This window comes from Schistocerca cancellata, chromosome 2, assembly GCF_023864275.1.
Source record: "Schistocerca cancellata isolate TAMUIC-IGC-003103 chromosome 2, iqSchCanc2.1, whole genome shotgun sequence".
Classification (NCBI taxonomy): domain Eukaryota; kingdom Metazoa; phylum Arthropoda; class Insecta; order Orthoptera; family Acrididae; genus Schistocerca; species Schistocerca cancellata.
The window spans coordinates 675,765,519-675,786,410 of record NC_064627.1 but is presented as its reverse complement, the minus strand read 5'-3'; the positions used below and the strand labels follow the sequence as shown (position 1 = coordinate 675,786,410).

Sequence of the window (20,892 nt, the reverse complement as noted above, 5' to 3'; positions counted from 1 at the left end):
GTGGAGTGCCAAAGTGCCACTCAGCAGCTCCATGTTGTTCTGCATATACTGCTGCTTTCAATATATAGCCCACGTCATATGAAGACCTTTTGATTTTGTTCCATTATATAACTAGCTACTAACAAAAATATTGTACTGTTACCGACAACAAATCACTTTCATTTCAAGTTCACTGACACCATAGACTGCAATGACACATCATAGGCTAGACAGTGTGCTGGGTTTGTAATGGCTGGGTGGTGGGAGATAGTGTTAGCAAGCTTGCGAATCCCCACAACTCATGTTCGTCACATTGGTACACCACTGGTGTCAGTTGCGTCCAGTTTTGCCAGATAGAGATAGATTTCCTGCCACTTCAAATATATAGCTATTTTTAAGGTTGGCGGGGGTTATAAATCAAACACTAGACATTTTTATATTAATTTTGATTATAAGATCACCTGAATTTTGGAGGCAGTTTTTTGAGGAAAAAAGTGAATATTGTAGTCTATAAAATACGATAACAGTTGACAGTTGGTATGGCAGCCAGTAGATGGCACTGTCAGGGCCACTTGGAAAGGTGCTGGAGTCTGCTTCCCCTGCTCCCCGTACCCTCCTTCACGATTCTTTCATTTCTGTGTGGTATTACTTTACATTTTAGTCTGGTACCTGTTTGTAGTGCAGATGTAATTCCCAAATTTTTACACATCCAAAGTGTGCATAAACACTCCTCATTGACATCAGGTGTGTGTGACTTTTTTCATTTCATAGTGCATCAAAAATCCATGTGCTATTAGTTGGTACATCACAAAAACTTAAGTGTAGTATTAATAGTAATTCATTCCACTGAGTGATCACAGCATAAAGTCTTAAAGTGACAGAAAAGCGAAAAACAAAGAGTATGAGAGATGGCAGAATAAAACATGAAACTCAATGAAATTATGTGTCGGGATTTTTAAGAATTGTGATAAAAATAGTTTTTAACATAATTTGTCAGTGATGAATTCAGACAATGCTGTCTGTGAAATTATAAATGTACAGAATTCATATTTGAGTAGAAGTAATTATGAAATTACACTTTCTTGGTATTGCTGCAAGAATACACTTAAAGTTTGCACAGTCTTGCAGCCCTTTACTCATTCAGCGCAGTTACACAGCCTTCTCTAAACTTTTTTCTTACAAGGGAACCTCCCCATCGCACCCCCCTCAGATTTAGTTATAAGTTGGCACAGTGGATAGGCCTAGAAAAACTGAACACAGATCAATCGAGAAAACAGGAAGAAGTTGTGTGGAACCATGAAAAAAATTAATAAAATATACAAACTGAGTAGTCCATGTGAACATATGCAACATCAAGGACAATCGGAGTTTAGGAGCGCCGTGGTTAAAGTGAGAGCTGCGGAACGAGATTTCCTTGGTTCAAGTCTTGCCTCCACTGAAAATTTTACTTTCTTTATTTTTGCAAAGTTATGATATGTCCGTTCGTTCATTGACGTCTCTGTTCACTGTAATAAGTTTAGTGTCTGTGTTTTGCGACCGCACCGCATAACCGTGCGATTAGTAGACGAAAGGACGTGCCTCTCCAATGGGAACCGAAAACATTTGATCGCAGGGTCATAGGTCAACCGATTCCTCCACAGGAAAGCACGTCTGATATATTCTATATGACACTGGTGACGGCATGTGCGTCCCATTACAGGAATATGTCGTCGGCCCACCTAACTTGTACACTTAGCGAATGGGTAAAAAGATTCTTCTACCTTGCCCGATTTAGGGTTTCTTGTGGATGTGATAATCACTCCCAAAAAAGTGATGAAAACATAAGAGTTTGTCACATAAACTGAAAATAAAAAATTAAACTTTTCACTCGATGGAAGACTTGAACCTGGGGCCTCTCGTTCCGTAGCTGCTCTCGCTAACCACGGAACCACGGCACTCCTCGATTACCATTGTCCTTGATGTTGCCTATCTTCGCATGGACTACTCACTTTGTATATTTTACAAATTTTTTTCATAGTTCCACACAACTTCTTCCTGTTTTCTCGATTAATCTGTGTTCAGTTTTTCAAGGCCTATCCACTGTGCCAACTTATAACTAAATCTGAGGGGGGTGCGATGGAGAGGTTCCCTTGTTAGCACATTTAATTATTTACTGTGTTGGAAGATAGATGCCCGTTTAAGTTACTGTGCGAGTACAGTTAAACATTTTTTCACAGAATATTTATTTTTTATTACTTTATAAGTGTTAATGGGCCTAGGAGGCCTTTTATAGGTACTACAATACTTGAAATTTCACTCATTTGAGACTAATAAATGTGCTCTCACATAATGTCTTGCAGTGCAGGGAGGGGGGGTATTATTGGTTGAGTTAATCAGGGCTGGTTCAAGAACATTTTTCCTCGCAAGTGAATCTGCTTTGCTCCCTCCTCCTTCACTTTCACCTATGTTAGTTTTTGCCGCTTGTTGTGTACATCCTTAATACAAATCTTACACTTGAGTGCCCTTGCCCTTGGTGCCCTGAGAGGCCACTACAAATTGTGATGCATTGTGTAGGTAAATCTTAGTCGTGGTGTATGTCTCAGCTTGCCACCCCAAGTGGCATCTTGTGTCACTTGAGCCTTAAATAGGTCCTGGAATTAAAAAATGGCTTCTTTTAGTACGTGAAGCAGTTGCCATTGATTCCACAGAGTGGTAACAGTATGTAGTATTGTGGGTGTAATAGACACAGTAAAGTGTAAACACTGTAAAAACTATGGATAAACAAAAGAGTAATTGATCCTTTGTTTTTAGTTATTTAGTATTGTTATTGAATCTTACACTAAAAGATATGTGTGCATTTATAATGGTTTCTTTTTGTGGTGCTAAATAAATAATTATTTTTATTAGGTCCCTTAAATGTTGACCCCATTGTGACTGCGAGTACACAAGAATCGCTCCAATCATTATTCCAATGTTACTGTAATAATTTGAATGTCTTTTTTCGTGGCAGACCCACCATATAACAATACCTGTATGGAAATACCCTGTGTGGTGAAAAAATACAAAGATGGATTTTGTAAGTGTAGTCCCAGTTTATTACTGCACATATTAGCAATGGGGTAACAAAGTATCATTACATTTCGGGATAGTTTGATAGCGAGTTGCTGAGCTAATTGCAGATTTCATGTCCAAACTGTTACTGACTTTTCGAGAAACAGACTTAAAAACACCTCGTATCACAGAAATCGGGAATCAGACTCACACAAAGTTAAAAATTACTAATCAAAGTAGAACTAAGACACAAAAATTCGACAACTTTGCGGCAAGACATGCATGCTGTTGCCGAAATGCGAGTAACCAATTATATTTTATGAGCTATATTTTTTCAACAACTACCAACCGCTGCATGTTCTATCCCCTCCAGTCCCAAGGTTGCGTTTTGTGTGTTTTTGAAAATAGGAACTCCAAGCGTGTGAAAACCAGTCATTAATACATTAGAAAAATGAAAATAAATTTATTTTCAGAAGTTTCTAGAAATTTCGCAACTGCATACCGTATTTACTCGAATCGAAGCCGCACTTTTTTTCCGGTTTTTGTAATCCAAAAAACCGCCTGCGGCTTAGAATCGAGTGTAAAGCAAGCGGAAGTTCTGAAAAATGTTGGTAGGTGCCGCCACAACTAACTTCTTCCGTCGAATATACGTGGCACTACACAGACATGCTCTGTAGGCACAAAGATAAATACTGGCGCCAAAACCTATGCGTCAGTAAATAAATTAAAAAAAAAAGGTGGAAGACGAGCTTTTTTTTCTCCGCCCCGAGTTTCGACCACTGCATTTTCATACATTTTCCAACGTATTGTTCATCTTCGAATGTATTAGAATTTCAATGTACTACGAAAATCCGACTGGCAAGACTGTTGGGGATGTTTTTCAATATGGCCAACTCCACGTTCTGAATTTTTTCCTACCTGTGAGAAGAGATGGTTGCTAATAGTAACCTGATGAAATGTGAATCACAAGCAGTATTCTCTTCACCATTCACCATAAGAATAATACGAATATAAACATTTTGCCATGTGTTCTTCCGTGTTTGTTGCTATCTCATTTAAATCCTGTCTGCCTAATAAACTACGAAACTAGAGTGAGAAGAATACACTTATCGTGTCATTTTTATATTTGTATTATTCTTAGCCTAATAGTGATACAGTCAGAAATGAACCACGGCAACTGACTAGATTTTTAAATCTAAGATGACTCTAATTTCTGTGCAGAATTTGATGTACTAAAGAAGCGGCCGCAAAGATTTTCAAACGGAGAAAAATTTTCGCCTAACTCTCGTTCAAAACATGTTCTATCATACGCAGCCTATTATTTGGTTCTTGTTGATCATTCTCAAAGAAGCAGCAGTGTAAGTAAACAACAAATAGCAGTCTCTTGACATTGCTTCGCTAATTAGACGATTCGCCTCTTTTTAGCTGTAAGCGGCGGTAGCGCGCACAAAAGCAAGCCATGCCACGAACGGCGACAGGCCGTAAACACGCACTATCAGAATGCGACAAACAATGCATGACACAGTACAGTGATGCATTTTCAGCTTAGAGTGACGTAAACACCTATAACAGAGAAAACGGCACTTATCGGATCAAACAAAATAAGCAATCGATTCAAACCAGACGAAGCACGTGAAAAAGGAAGGGTACCCGTATAAATACGGACGGAGCACCTGACGCATAGCAATGGCTACCTGGTAAAGCTTACGACTCGAACCAAACTACTGTAGCTGTATCGTCATTCATTCGACCTAAATTGTGTCTCATATTACAATGGACCAACTTTGTTTCGATTTGGAGGTGCGGCCTAAACTTTTCTCTCCCCTTGAATTTCGAGTCTCAAATTTCAGGTGCGGCTTAGATTCGGGAAATCTTTTTTTCCTTTGTTTCGAGTCTCATTTTTCAGGTGCGGCTTAGATTCGAGTGCGGCTTAGATTCGGGTAAATACGGTAGTTGTGCATGTTGGCCCTAAACCAAAACTTTTTTGTGATATACGCAATCCAAGTCTGTCATATTTTCACTCATTTCTCTGTGAGATAAAAGCAAAACAGTTGGCATCTTTTGATAAACACAAGTACACATCAAAACTATCATACATTTTTTTCTTCTAGGCTGTTTGCAACAGGTTTTGTGGCAACTTCTTGCAGCAGAATATTTATCAAATTTTAATGACCTCCTATTCGTGCATGGTGAACATGATGGTTTATATCTTTTGCTTTCAGCTATAATTAGTGGCCATCTCCTTCGGTTTCATCATGATCATCAATCCCTGTAAGGCTTTCCATTCATGCTATGACAAGGTATTCCTTCATGGCCATCTGGAATATGTATGTCTCTTATTAAAACTTTTTTTGCCTTACGATCATTCCTATACCAAATTCACACATGCCACATCCATCAAATGTAAATTTATCTGGAGGATCCACTTTTTAGTTTTTATGTATATAATACGCCTCCATCTGCCGATCGCACACTTCAGTTCCTTTTATTGATTGATTGCACTTGCATGCAGTTTATGTGCACGCCAATTAATTTCTTGATTTCCTGTGAACTTCTTGCAGGTTGTAATTCTGTTTTAGCCATGTAGTAAATGTCTGTATAGGTTGCTGCTTTTTGGAACAATTGTTTATTGATGGAATTTAGGAAATAAGATGCTGGATTTGTAACTTTGACAACATACTGAAACAAATGAAACTAAACTTTTCTTGAACAATATTGTACAAAATTTCTGCTTTAATATAAAGCATGAATAGTAAGGTTTACTGCTGGCTCTGATCTTCAGAAGGTGGTGTCACCTGAGAAAGTGTCGTCAAATAGGTTTTTCACCATTTGCCTGGTGCAGTTATAGTCAGAAACATGTATGTTTGGTTCCTTTGCTGTCACGTATGTTGTTTATGTTCCCCAGGTTTTCAGTTTAGTGTTGTTGGATGTCATCTTCATTGTACTGTGAAGTGAATATGTCTTTAAAATCTTCACCTGTGAAGATGACCCAGATGAACTCCTCCAGGAATTTGAAGCATTTGTCTTTGCATTTAGGAGTCAAGTAGATTCAAGTATATCACCATCATTGCTTAAATCATCTATATCTTGTGGATTTAGCAAAGCAGCGATCACAGTATCACTCACAAGTGTTGAAATAGGACCAATAATTTAATTTTTTTGTTTGATTAATAATAACTATTACACAGAGTGATATTATTAAAGTAATGACAAAACATCACAAGACCATATGAAATCAACTGGCTTTCAGACATGATAGATACAGACATTGAAACAATTGTGAATATCAGCACTCTGTCAACAAGCTAATGTCTTAAAAAATCTGACATTAGGCCCGACATGCACAATTGTGCGTTTGCTAATGTTTCAGTGTATATCTTCATTAATTTTCAAATAACATAACAACTTATGAGGAATTAAAGTAGAATTATGCTGAAAATATTCTAAACTGAACTTGCATTATAACAATAGGACAAACAGTTAAATATGTGCTACCCTTTTTATGCAAATCTGGAGTTACGTGATTTATCTGTTTGAATGCTGCGCACCTCAATTCCGCCATTCTGCCCCCCACAGATTCAGACGTGTTTCATGCAGAATCATTGTATCCACAGAGCTGGTTTGATTGATAGAGCCAGTGTCGTCCAAACGAAGCAGAACTGATTCATTTGCATCAAACAAGGGAAGAAAATCATTATCTTCTTTATATTATCAAAGGCTTCAATGCAAAAATTAAAATTGCCAAAGAAGTTGGATCTACCGGAATAAACAGTGAAAACAATTGTAAAAGGTAAAGAAAAAATTCTGGAAGCTGTGAGAATTGCTCAGTCTTTGAACTTGGGTATTATTCGTAAACTTCATGGTATTATCGCTCAAATGGAAATTGTCCTGTTGATTAGAATGTGGTGTGCTCTAAAACTAAGCTGATATTTGAGAAACTGAAAGAAGAAACTGGGGAGGCAGCCAAAGATGAGGTGTTTGAAGCTAGTAATGGTTGTTTTAGCTGATTCAGAATTCGTCTTAATTGGCATGTTGTTGTTGTTGTTGTTGTTGTTGTTGTGGTCTTCAGTCCTGAGACTGATTTGATGCAGCTCTCCATGCTACTCTATCCTGTGCAGGCTTCTTCATCTCCCAGTACCTACTGCAGCCTACATCCTTCTGAATCTGCTTAGTGTATTCATCTCTTGATCTCCCTCTATGATTTTTACACTCCACACTGCCCTCCAATACTAAACTGGTGATCCCTTGATGCCTCAGAACATGTCCTACCAACCGATCCCTTCTACTTGTCAAGTTGTGCCACAAACTCCTCTTCTCCCCAATTCTATTCAATACCTCCTCATTAGTTATGTGATCTACCCATCTAATCTTCAGCATTCTTCTGTAGCACCACATTTCGAAAGCTTCTATTCTCTTTTTGTCTAAACTATTTATCGTCCATGTTTCACTTCCATACATAGCTACACTCCATACAAATACTTTCAGAAACAACTTCCTGACACTTAAATCAATACTTGATGTTAACAAATTTCTCTTCTTCAGAAACACTTTCCTTGCCACTGCCAGTCTACATTTTATACCCTCTCTTCTTCGACCATCATCAGTTATTTTGCTCCCAAATAGCAAAACTCATTTACCCCTTCAAGTGTCTCATTTCCTAATCTAATTCACTCAGCATCATCCGACTTAATTCGACTACATTCCATTATCCTTTTTTGCTTTTGTTGATTTTCATCTTATACCCTCCTTTCAAGACGCTGTCCATTCCATTCAACTGCTCTTCCAAGTCCTTTGCTGTCTCTGACAGAATTACAATGTCATCGGCGAACCTCAAAGTTTTTATTTCTTCTCCATGGATTTTAATACCTACTCCGAACTTTTCTTTTGTTTCCTTTACTGCTTGCTCAATATACAGATTGAATAGCATCGGGGAGAGGCTACATCCATGTCTCACTCCCTTCCCAACCACTGCTTCCCTTTCATGTCCCTCGACTCTTATAACTGGCATCTGGTTTGTGTACAAATTGTTAATAGCCTTTCGCTCCCTGTATTTTACCCCTGCCACATTCAGAATTTGAAAGATAGTATTCCAGTCAACATTGTCAAAAGCTTTCTCAAAGTCTACAAATGCTAGAAATGTAGGTTTGCCTTTCCTTAATCTTTCTTCTAAGATAAGACGTAGGATCAGTATTGCCTCACGTCTTCCAATATTTCTACGGAATCCAAAGTGATCTTCTCCGAGGTTGGCTTCTACCAGTTTTTCCATTCGTCTGTAAAGAATTCGCATTAGTGTTTTGCAGCTGTGACTTACTAAAGTGATAGTTTGGTAATTTTCACATCTGTCAACACCTGCTTTCTTTGGGATTGGAATTATTGTATTCTTCTTGAAGTCTAATGGAATTTTGCCTGTCTCATACATCTTGCTCACCAGGTGGTAGAGTTTTGTCAGGACTGGCTCCTCCAAGGCTGTCAGTAGTTTTAATGGAATGTTGTCTACTCCTGGGGCCTTGTTTCGACTTAGGTCTTTCAGTGCTCTGTCAGACCCTTCACGCAGTATCCTATCTCCAATTTCATCTTCATCTCCCCCTGCGGGTCCGGGGTAAGAATAGGCCCGAGGTATTCCTGCCTGTCGTACGAGGCGACTAAAAGGAGTTTCAACCGTTTCGGCATTCCATGTGATGGTCCCCCTTGGGGTTTGACCTCCATTTTTCAAAATTCTACAGAAGTACGAGCCTTTTGGGGAAGGACACCTTACGTGGTGTACCACTGGTCCTAAGTCCACTAAGACCTTGGCACTCAGCATTGCACCGGCGTTGTAACCATACCCACTATTCCTCAAATTGGGCCTAAACGCCTGATGGGTTGTCCAAGTTACGCCCATAGTGCATCTCCATCTGCACCAGCGATCATGAAGGACTTTGCATGGCACCAGAAATCCAGCACGGTAGCCAGCCCGTTGTGGTGGGGTCGTCATGTACCCTCTAGGTTGTAGCCCCCTGACAACACAGGGATCATACTGCCGATACCTGAGCTGCACCCTTCCCACGTCGGCCAAGGAGTAGATGCCCGTCTCCTTGGGGCATCAGGACTCCGGCAATGGTCATCCTGCCAGGTGGCCCTTGCTGCGGCTGGGTGGCGCCCATGGGGAGAGCCCCTGGTCGGAGTGGGTGGTATCGGGGCGGACGTTTCGCAGATGAAACGTCACCACGTATCAGGTCGCTCTGCGGCCGAGTCTTTCAAAAGAAAAGGTACCGTTTCTAGTTCTGGTTCTCCTGCCCTTTCCCCCTTGGCCACTCCATGGGAGGAGGGACAGGCCCGCCGGCTTGGGGCGAAGTACTTCCCCCACTATTTGGTTTGTTCTCGAATCGATGGGGGGACATTCGCCACCTCCAAGCCCATGTTCTTTGTTCAGCACATTGAGGACATCTTTGGGGAAATCGTGGCTCTCAGCAAGATGCGTTCAGGGTCCGTTCTTATCAAGACCACCTCCGCCACGCAGTCGGCGGCGCTCCAGGCATGCGACCGCCTAGGGGACATCCCAGTCTCCATTGTCCCACATCTGGCACTCAATAGGACGCAGGGGGTTATTTTTCATCGTGACCTCCTGCTACAATCTGATGAGGAGCTCAGGGCCAACCTGGAGCGCCGAGGCGTGCATTTCGTCCGGCGAGTCCAGCGCGGCCCCAAAGACCGTCGCATCGACACCGGGGCCTTTATCCTCGCCTTTGAGGGGGACGTTCTCCCAGAGAAGGTAAAGGTGATGTGCTACCGGTGTGACGTGCGACCCTACGTCCCGCCTCCTATGCGCTGTTTTAGGTGTTTGCGCTTTGGGCACATGTCGTCACGGTGTGAGGCTGAGCCCCTTTGTGGCGATTGTGGACGTCCTCTTCGTGAGGAACATACATGCACCCCACCACCTCGGTGCGTTAATTGTCCTGGCGTCCACTCGCCTAGATCCTCAGACTGCCCCACATATCAGAAGGAGAAGAAGATACAAGAAATCAAAACTTTGGATCGGCTCTCTTATTCTGAGGCCAGGAAGAAGTATGACCGCCTCCATCCCGTGCCATTGACCACTTCGTTTGCCTCAGTTGTGTCCACTCCTTCCGCGGTATCCTCACCCCTATCCTGTCCCCCCTCCGCCTCCTCCGCCCATCAGGGGGCTCTGCCTCCGCCTCCCAAATCCCTCCCTTCCAAATCCTCCTCCCCCGTGGCCCCCACCCCCTCTGCCCCAGGGGCCACCCTTCCTCCTCCTTCTCCCCCCACGCCACCTGAGAAGCGATCCTCTTCTCAGGCGTCCATCGGGGACACGTTCCGGACCCCAGCTTCCGAGGTCCAGCGTTCCAAAACGGACCCCGCACGTGAGGATCTTCTTCGGGTCCAGCCCACCATCACTGTGCCTCGTCGGCCTTCCAAGAAGGCCTCCAAGAAGAAGTCTCAATCCCCCTCTCCACCCCGGCGCGTTTCGTCTGACGCTCCATCCGTGAGTTGCTGCTCCCGGCCGTCCTCAGTTTCGCCGGGACGCTCCGCTGCCAGGCGCTCAGCTGGCCTTTCGTCGGCAAATGATGCTGCCCCTCCTACACAACCAGGGACAGCGGCCGCAGCTGGCGACGAGTCGATGGAACCGGATCCGCCTCCCGTCGGTTGTAGCGTTGTTCCCTCGAAACCTGGCCCTCAGCGGCCGTCGAGGTGAGCAGCTCTTCCCCCGTCTCGTTCCCCCGACTTTTTGACTAGCGATGGCGTTGTTTCATTGGAACATAAGAGGTATTCGATCTCATCGGGAGGAATTACAACTGCTCCTCCGCCTGCACTGTCCGCTCGTCCTTGGACTCCAGGAAACCAAGTTGCGCCCGACTGACCGTATTGCCTTTACCCACTATACCTCGGAGCGGTATGACCTCACCCCTGTGGACGGTATCCCAGCTCATGGTGGGGTCATGTTGCTCGTTCGGGACGATGTCTATTACCATCCCATCCCATTGACCACCCCACTCCAAGCAATAGCTGTCCGCATTACTCTTTCTGCTTTTACTTTTTCAGTTTGTACCATCTACACTCCACCGTCGTCTGCTGTTAGTCGGGCTGACATGATGCACCTGATCGTTCAGCTTCCCCCGCAGTTTTTATTGTTTGGCGACTTCAATGCCCATCATCCCCTTTGGGGCTCTCCTGCATCCTGTCAAAGAGGCTCACTCTTGGCAGATGTCTTCAACCATCTCAATCTTGTTTGCCTCAATACCGGCGCCCCGACTTTCCTCTCGGACTCTACTCATACCTACTCCCACTTGGACCTCTCGATCTGTTCTACCACTCTTGCCCATCGGTTCGTGTGGTATGTCCTTTCTGACACCTATTCGAGCGACCACTTCCCCTGTGTCGTTCGTCTCCTGCACCACACCCCATCCCCACGTCCTTCGAGCTGGAACATACTGAAAGCTGAGTGGGGACTTTACTTATCCCTGGCGACCTTTCCGGACCACGATTTTCCCAGTTGTGACAGTCAGGTCGAATACCTCACGGCTGTTATCATCAATGCTGCCGAACGTTCCATTCCTCGTACTACTTCTTCTTCACGTCGCGTTTCTGTCCCCTGGTGGAACGAGGCTTGTAGGGACGCTATCCGTGCTTGACGACGTGCTTTACGCACCTTTCACCGCCATCCTACGTTGGCGAATTGTATTGAATACAAACGACTCCGAGCGCAATGCCGTAGAGTCATCAAAGACAGCAAAAAAGCTTGTTGGGCCTCTTTCACCAGCTCCTTTAACAGTTTTACTCCCTCTTCCGTCGTTTGGGGTAGCCTGCGCCGGCTGTCGGGCATTAAGGCCCACTCCTCGGTACCTGGCCTGACCTCAGGTAATGCGGTCCTTGTTGATCCTGTGGCTGTCTCCAACGCCTTTGGCCGCTTTTTTGCGGAGGTTTCAAGCTCCGCCAATTACCATCCTGCCTTCCTTCCCAGGAAAGAGGCAGAAGAGGCTCGGCGACCTTCCTTCCACTCGCTGAATCTGGAAACCTATAATGCCCCCTTTAATATGCGGGAACTCGAACGTGCGCTTGCACTGTCCTGGTCCTCTGCTCCGGGGCCAGATGCCATTCACGTTCAGATGCTGGCACACCTTTCTCCGGCGGGCAAAAGCTTCCTTCTTCGTACCTACAATCGCGTCTAGACCGAAGGTCAAGTCCCCATGCGTTGGCGTGACGCCGTTGTTGTTCCTATACCCAAACCCGGGAAGGATAGACACCTTCCTTCTAGTTACCGCCCCATTTCTCTTACAAGCTGTGTCTGTAAGGTGATGAAGCGCATGGTTAATGCTCGGTTAGTCTGGATTCTTGAATCTCGACGGCTACTTACTAATGTCCAATGCGGCTTACGTCGCCGCCGCTCCGCTGTTGACCACCTTGTGACCTTGTCGACATTCATCATGAACAACTTTTTGCGCAGGCGCCAAACGGTAGCCGTGTTCTTCAACTTGGAGAAGGCTTATGATACCTGTTGGAGAGGAGGTATCCTTCGCACTATGCACAGGTGGGGCCTACGCGGTCGCCTGCCCCTTTTTATTGATTCCTTTTTAACGGATCGAAAGTTTAGGGTACGTGTGGGTTCCGTATTGTCCGACGTCTTCCTCCAGGAGAACGGAGTGCCTCAGGGCTCCGTCTTGAGCGTAGCCCTTTTTGCCATCGCGATCAATCCAATTATGGATTGCATTCCACCTAATGTCTCAGGCTCTCTCTTTGTCGATGACTTCGCGATCTACTGCAGTGCCCAGAGAACATGCCTCCTGGAGCGCTGCCTTCAGCGTTGTCTAGACAGCCTCTACTCATGGAGCGTGGCAAATGGCTTCCGGTTCTCTGAAGAAAAGACGGTTTGTATCAACTTTTGGCGATATAAAGCGTTCCTTCCGCCATCCTTACATCTCGGTCCCGTTGTTCTCCCATTCGTGGACATAACTTAAGTTCCTAGGGCTCACGTTGGACAGGAAACTGTGTTGGTCTCCACATGTCTCTTATTTGGCGGCCCGTTGTACACGTTCCCTTAATGTCCTCAGAGTTCTTAGCGGTTCATCTTGGGGAGCGGATCGCACTGTCCTGCTTCGTTTGTATCGGTCCATAGTCCGATCGAAGCTGGATTATGGGAGCTTCGTCTACTCATCCGCTCGGCCGTCCCTCTTACGCCGGCTCAACTCCATCCACCATCGGGGGATACGTCTTGCGACCGGAGCCTTCTACACTAGTCCTGTCGAGAGTCTTTATGCCGAAGCTGCCGAGTTACCGTTGACCTACCGGCGCGACGTACTGCTGTGTCGGTATGCCTGCCGGCTGTCGTCTATGCCCGACCACCCCTCTTACAAGTCCTTCGCCGATTCTCTCGACCGTCAGTACGAGTTGTATGTGTCTGCCCTGCTGCCCCCCGGAGTCCGCTTCCGTCGCCTGCTTCGACAATTGGGTTTTGCCCTCCCTACCACCTTCAGAGAGGGTGAGAGCCCGACACCACCTTGGCTCCAGGCTCCGGTTCATATTTATCTCGACCTCAGCTCACTCCCGAAGGAGGGTACTCCGGCTGCAGTGTATTGCTCACGGTTCGTCGAACTTCGTGCTCGACTTGCCGGTCACGCCTTTATTTACACCGATGGCTCCAAAACTGACGATGGTGTCGGCTGTGCCTTTGTCGTCGGGGCCGCCACCTTTAAATACCGGCTCCTCGACCAATGTTCCAGCTTTACGGCCGAGCTTTTTGCTCTCCATCAGGCCGTTCAGTATGCCCGCCGCCACCGCCATTCATCATATGTACTCTGCTCTGACTCACTCAGTGCTCTTCAGAGCCTTGGATCTCCCTATCCGGTCCATCCCTTGATTCAACGGATACAGCAATCCCTCCATTCTTTCGCTGATAATGGTGGTTCTGTCAGCTTTCTGTGGGTTCCCGGACATGTAGGAGTGCCTGGGAATGAGGCTGCGGATGCTGCAGCCAAGGCTGCAGTCCTCCTGCCTCGGCCAGCCTCCCATTGTGTCCCGTCATCCGACGTTCGTGGGGATGTCTGTAATAGGCTTGTGTCATTGTGGTGGGATGCCTGGTCATCCCTCCAAGGAAACAAGCTCCGGGCAGTAAAACTGCTCCCAACTGCTTGGACAACATCCTCCCGACTATCTCGGCGCGAGGAGGTCCTTCTGACCAGGTTGCGGATTGGGCATTGCCGGTTTAGCCACCGCTACCTGCTCTCCGGTGACCCAGCCCCGCAGTGCCCTTGTGGTCAGGCATTAACAGTGCGCCATGTTTTATTGTCGTGTCCCCGTTTTAGTCAATTTCGTGTTGTCCTGTCCCTGCCATCTACTTTACCGGATGTTTTAGCTGATGACGCTCGAGCAGCTGCTCGTATTCTGCGTTTTATAACTTTAACTGGCTTGTCCAAAGACTTTTAATCTTTTTACTTATTTTGTCTGCATCTTTGTCAGGCCCTTCTGGTGTCCCCTCCATCCCCTTGAGTTTTACTAGATTCCATGTGCTCTAACAACAGTGACTGGGCGCTAATGACCTCAGCAGTTGAGCGCCCTTAAACCCAACCAAAAAAAAAAAAAAAAAAAAAAAATATTCATCTTCATCTACCTCCTCTTCCATTTCCATAATATTGTTCTCAAGAACATCGCCCCTGTGTTGACCCTCTATATACTCCTTCCACTTTTCTGCTTTCCCTTCTTTGCTTAGAACTGGGTTTCCATCTGAGCTCTTGATATTCATGCAAGTGGTTCTCTTTTCTCCAAAGGTCTCTTTAATTTTCCTTTAGGCAGTATCTATCTTACCCCTAGTGAGATAAGCCTCTACATCCTTACATTTGTCCTCTAGCCATGCCTGCTTAGCCATTTTGCAGTTCCTGTCGATCTCATTTTTGAGACGTTTGTATTCCTTTTTGCCTGCTTCATTTACTGCATTTTTGTATTTTCTCCTTTCATCAATTAAATTCAGTATCTCTTCGGTTACCCAAGGATTTCTACTAGTCCTCGTCTTCTTACCTACTTGATCCTCTGCTACCTTCACTATTTCATCCCTCAAAGCTACCTATTCCTCTTCTACTCTATTTCTTTCCCCCATTCCTGTCAATTGTTCCCTTATGCTCTCCCTGAAACTCTGTACAACCTCTGGTATAGTTTGTTTATCCAGGTCCCATCTCCTTAAATTCCCACCATTTTGCAGTTTCTTCAGTTTTAACCTACAGTTCGTAACCAATACATTGTGGTCAGAATCCACATCTGCCCCTGGAAATGTCTTACAATTTAAAATCTGGTTCCTAAATCTCTGTCTTACCATTATATAATCTATCTGAAACCTTTTAGTATCTCCAGGGTTATTCCATGTATACAACCTTCTTTCATGATTCTTAAACCAAGTGTTAGCTATGATTAAGTTATGCTCTGTGCAAAATTCTACCAGGCGACTTCCTCTTTCATTTTTTAGCCCTAATCCATATTCACCTACTACGTTTCCTTTTCTTCCTTTTCCTACTGTTGAATTCCAGTCACTCATGACTATTCAATTTTTTTCTCCCTTCACTACCTGAATAATTTCTTTTATCTCATCACACATTTCATGAATTTCTTCATCTGCAGAGCTAGTTGGCATCTATACTTGTACTACTGTAGTAGGCATGGGCTTCGTGTCTATCTTGGCCACATTAATATGTTCACTATGCTGTTTGTAGTAGCTTACTCGCACTCCTATTTTTTTTTATTCATTATTAAACCTACTCCTTATAATGGTCGCCTGGTCGTAGATATTGCTAATTGCTATAATCGCACTATTTCACTCCCATTTACGGAGCTTGTTAGCACTTGATGTTAGGTTGGCGCCATTAAAATGCATTGTGTTGTAGTAATCGCTGCTACTTGCTGGATCGCTGCTGTCTCTCGATGCTGATGCTGGCTCTACATCTGGTTGTCTAGGGTTAAAAACATGAGGTCCCGTGTTTTTTATGTGCTTTTGATGATAAAGAACGAAGGAACGAGCGAAACCAACAAATACGTAAACTTCAAATATTTATTACTCTGGTGTCCATCTTCATTCCACTGTCCACCAAAGACCATGACACAACACAAAGTAGTATTTCCTTTACATGTTCTTTGCATTGTTTATCCACCTCAAACAATAACACACAAACACACTTTACCAAAGTGACATTCCGACTGCTTCTCGACCCTTCTTGCTGCTCGTATTTATAACATTGTCAAAGAACTACTAAAAAGAGATATAGTTTATAAGTCACATGTACATCTGTTATCATAATTTCTGCAGAAAAGTTATTAATTTGCATCGAGTGACATAATTTAACATGTTATTAAAATGACAGACAGATTTGTTGACTTGACAGAATAATTCTTTGTTACAAAAAGGCCGTTTTTTAGAAGTTTGTCAATTGACTTCTCTAATTTGCATAAATAAGTAAATAACATGAATTATTAAGAATTACATTGGTTTTCGTCTAAAATAGGATTGCTTACGTGAATACTGAGTGAAAACGCTCCTAGTGAACAAATAGGTTTCACTGGGTGATTTTTATTTAAGGAGATCCGAAATACTTACGTTGGCCACTATTTTTCGTACTTCATATTAATTATTTAAGATGAACTTAGTGTTTTTACATGATGACATTTGCTGTATCAGTGATCAAGTGATATAAACTTTTGTGTGGGTCAGTTATTCGGTATAATTTAATGGGTTGAATGTTTATGCAGACATGTTATGCAATCATTGTTAACATACACAATAACTTTTCTATAATCATAAATACTCATTAAACTGGTTGAATTTGGAGGGTATCGCATACTTCGGTACAGTAAAGCCTTTAATATGTTCCGTTACATCCTGCATTACCCCTATTTGATTTTGTATTTATAACCCTGTATTCACCTGACCAAAGGTCTCGTTCCTCCTGCCACTGAACTTCACTAATTCCCACTATATCTAACTTTAACCTATCCATTTCCCTAAAAATTTTCTAACCTACCTGCCCGATTAATTGATCTGACATTCCACGCTCCGATCTGTAGAACGCCAGTTTTCTTTCTCCTGATAACGACGTTCTCTTGAGTAGTCCCCGCCCGGAGATCCGAATGGGGGACTATTTTACCTCCAGAATATTTTACCCAAGAGGGACGCCTTAATTGGCATAGCATTGCAGAAAGGAGCATGGATAGGTGGCAGGCACTGATAAAGAGACAGTGTTGCTCTATCCAGAGAAACTCAATTCAGTGATAGAAGAGGGTGGCTGTACCAGCCACGCCATATTCAGCGTAAATGAAAATGGTCGGTTCTGGAAGAAGATGCCTAAAAGAACTTTTATTGCATGGGAAGAGCAAAGCTTTTCAGGTTTTAAAGCCACTGAAGCTCAGTTGACAGTGATGTTTGGCTTGAATGCAGCTGGTGATTATAAATTAAAATCTTTCTTAGTTCATTGCTTAGAAAACCCAAAGGCTTTAAAAAGTAAATCAATAACTGGGTTGCACATGATTTGGAAAATGGAATGCTGAGGCTTTGGTGACAGCCTCACTTTTTGAGGAATGGTTTGGTCATTTGGTCATCGCTTGATTCTTGAAGTTAAATGTTATTGCCAATTGAAACAAATCCCGTTTAAAGTGGTGCTACTAATCGACGAACACTCCAGGTCATCCTCCTTTTACTGTAATTGAGAAACTTATATTTTTGCCACGGAGTACAACCAGCTTTCTTGAGCCAATGGACCAGTAAGTCATTAAAACATTGAAAGCTTACTACATAACATGATTGTTTGCACACGTACATGTAGCTGCGAGACAAAACAACAAGCTATCTCTTAAAAGACTTTTGGAAGTAATTCAGTGTTTTAGATGCCATGAGAATTATTGCACAATCTTCGAATGAAATTTTACAAAAACCTTAAAATTGCATTTGGAGAAAACTGTGTTCATTCTTTTCTTTCCTTTTTTGCCACGGAAACCGAGGAGGAATCAATACCAGATCCTGATCAAATTGAAAATGTGATTGAAGAGGTGGTTGATTTTGGCAGGCAGTTAAATTTAGATATGGGTGGTGATAACATTCAAGAACTGCTAGATTCATACAATCAGGAGCTGACAATTGAAAAATGATCATTTCTGCTACAAAACAGGGAATAAAAGACTAACATGCTACAGGAAACTTTGCATGAAAAGGAAAAAAAAATTGATTCATCAGATGACATTGTGAGATTTTATGCAGCCTTCTACATTTCAGTAACCTCAGTTTACATAGATATTAATCCATTTGCGAGAAGGGACACCTGAATCATTTGCATTTTTCTCCATATCTATCACTGACATACAGCATGTGACATTGAGTTACTGCCAGCATATTCGTCTGTCAAACACTTTTGTTATCTTCTGGAAGGCAGATAATTCACAAAATTCACAGACCACAAACCATTAACATTTGCCTTTGTGCCCAAAATAGCAACACCCAAGTAGGCGGTTCACAACAAGTATTCAGTATCTTCCTGGATGAGAGAATATTCCTGCTGATATATGTTCCAGAGTTTTGAACATAATGTTGCCAGCCAGCATTTTATATGATGATATTGCAAAGGAGAAAGAAGTGACCCAGAACAGGCGAAAGTGAAGAATGCGAACTCCTCTTCCTTAGCGTTTGTAACAATATTGTTACCTCATGCGTCACAACTACTTGTGATAAGTTAACAGGTAAACTGTGGCCGTATGTTCCTCCATGCAACCACCAAAATGTCATCCGTGTACTACATAACTTGGGTTTCATTGAAACAAGATGTAAACATGTGTCCAAAAGCATGTGTTCATTGTCAGTGAGCAAACATTTCAAACATACAACCAGTGCTTGCTTAACTGTCAGTGAGGGTATCAGTCACATCTAACATATACACATAGATGTAGTGGGACTATTGCCTTGCTCTCAGTGTTTCACCTATCTGTTAACAATGTCAGGTTTACACATTAGCCAGAAGCAGTTCCACTGAAGGACATCTATGCAGAAAGTGTTTGCACTACACTTTTATTATCATGGATCGCTTGCTTGGGAGTCCCAAAAATTGTCAACACCAACAAAGGAAGGCAGTTTGAGTGTCAATTGTTCACTCGCCTCACAAGACCCTAGATATACACCACATCAAACCACTGCTTACCATAAGTGTCAAACCGCAAAAATTGAAACGGAAACTCGAGGTAGGAATATCAATAATGTAGGAAAAGATAGATTACCACTTATCATAAAGAAGACACGTGAAGTTGCAGACAGGCACAATTAGGACACTCTCATAAAGCTTTTGGCCACAGCCTTTGTCAGTAGAAGGTAGACGTGTGTGCCCACACACACACACACACACACACACACACACACACACCTCATGCACTCATGACCACCAACTCCAGCATCTTGGGCTGGAATGCATCATCATATGGGATGCAAGCAACAATCTGGAGGGGTGGGGATGGGCAAGGAATAGTAGTGTATGGGTCTGGTGTTTGGTGGAATGTCCAGGGACTAAACTGCCAACAGGTGCATTGTCGTTAGGTTGTGGGGCAGAGAGGTGGGAAAAAGGTGAAAAAAAGGAGAGGAGTGGGGAAATATGGGAGGATGCATTGGCAGAGGGCTGGAAATAGTGTGGGAGATTAGAATGGGGAGGAGATTGTAGGACATAAGGGGTGGAAACTGTTTGGTGGAGGATGTGGGGACAGTACATTACTGTAGGTGGGACCTATTGTCCACATATCCACCATTCAAAAGTTTCCATCACCTCTGTCCCATCATCTACTCCCCATTCTCACTTCCAACCATGTTTGTTTGCAGCCCACTGCCAATGAATCCGCTCATCTTTCCCCATGCCTCTCAATTTTTCCCCACACCCCTGCCCCACAAACGTCTGCCACTGCGCCTATTGGCAGTCAAGTCCCTGCACACTCCACCAGACAGTGTTCGTCTCTCCTCCCTCCAGTATACTATTATCCCTTCCCCTTCCCTCACCCCGTCCAGATTGCTGCTTGCATCTCACATGATGATGTATTCCGGCCCGAGATGCTGGGGTTTGCGGTCGTGTGCGCATGAGGTGTGTGTGTGTGTGTGTGTGTGTGTGTGTGTGTGTGTGTGTTTTACTGGCAAAGGCTGTGGCCAAAAGCTTTATGTGAGGATCTTTTAATTGTGCCTGTGTGCAAATTAACATGTCTACTTCACGGTAAGTAGCAATCTGTCTTTTCCTACGTTGTTAAAAGTTGAACAGTGGCATCACAACATCAACAACATTAAGAGCACAACTTTCAGGTGACTGTGTTGCTGACTTACCAACAATTTTAGTGGATATCTTGTATCTATATGATTCCAGAACATAACACCACTGCTGTAGAAATGAAATAGCTTGACAACTAGACTTCCAGGTGATTTCTGTGATCCTACGCGAGTGGAGTGTGACATTCCACTTTAATTTACAACTTGAAACAGAACATGGCATTGTTTAAATCAATAAATGTTTGACACCATGCTATCCCTTCTGTTTTAATCCGTCTTCAGTTGTACTTGCAAGGCATGATGCACAGAGAGAAGCTCTATTTGTGATGAACATGCCGAGAAATTCCAGATGGCGTAGCTGTCTCAGTGTTGTTTTTTCTGGGTGCTGTTTAAAGGAAAATGTAAATGGCTCATGGTCTTAAGTAATCGACACAGTGAAATGGAAACTTGTAAAAAAGTGTGTATATACATTGAAATAATTGGTCTTTTGTTTTTAGTTGTTAAGCATTTCCATTGCAACTGATATGAAAAAGTGTGTGTGCATTCATAGGAGCTTCCTTTCTGTGGTAATAAATAAAGGATTATTTTTACTAGAACCCACAATATAAAACAACAGATAGGTGAAAAAACAT

The 20,892-nt window shown here is 43.5% G+C and overlaps 1 protein-coding gene across 1 annotated transcript in view; it reads left to right on the top strand.

The window, feature by feature from the left end:
• Positions 1 to 20,892, top strand: part of LOC126162401 (UDP-glucuronic acid decarboxylase 1) — a 74,448-nt gene that overhangs the window by 36,006 nt on the left and 17,550 nt on the right. The gene's annotated exons all lie outside the window — the stretch shown is intronic.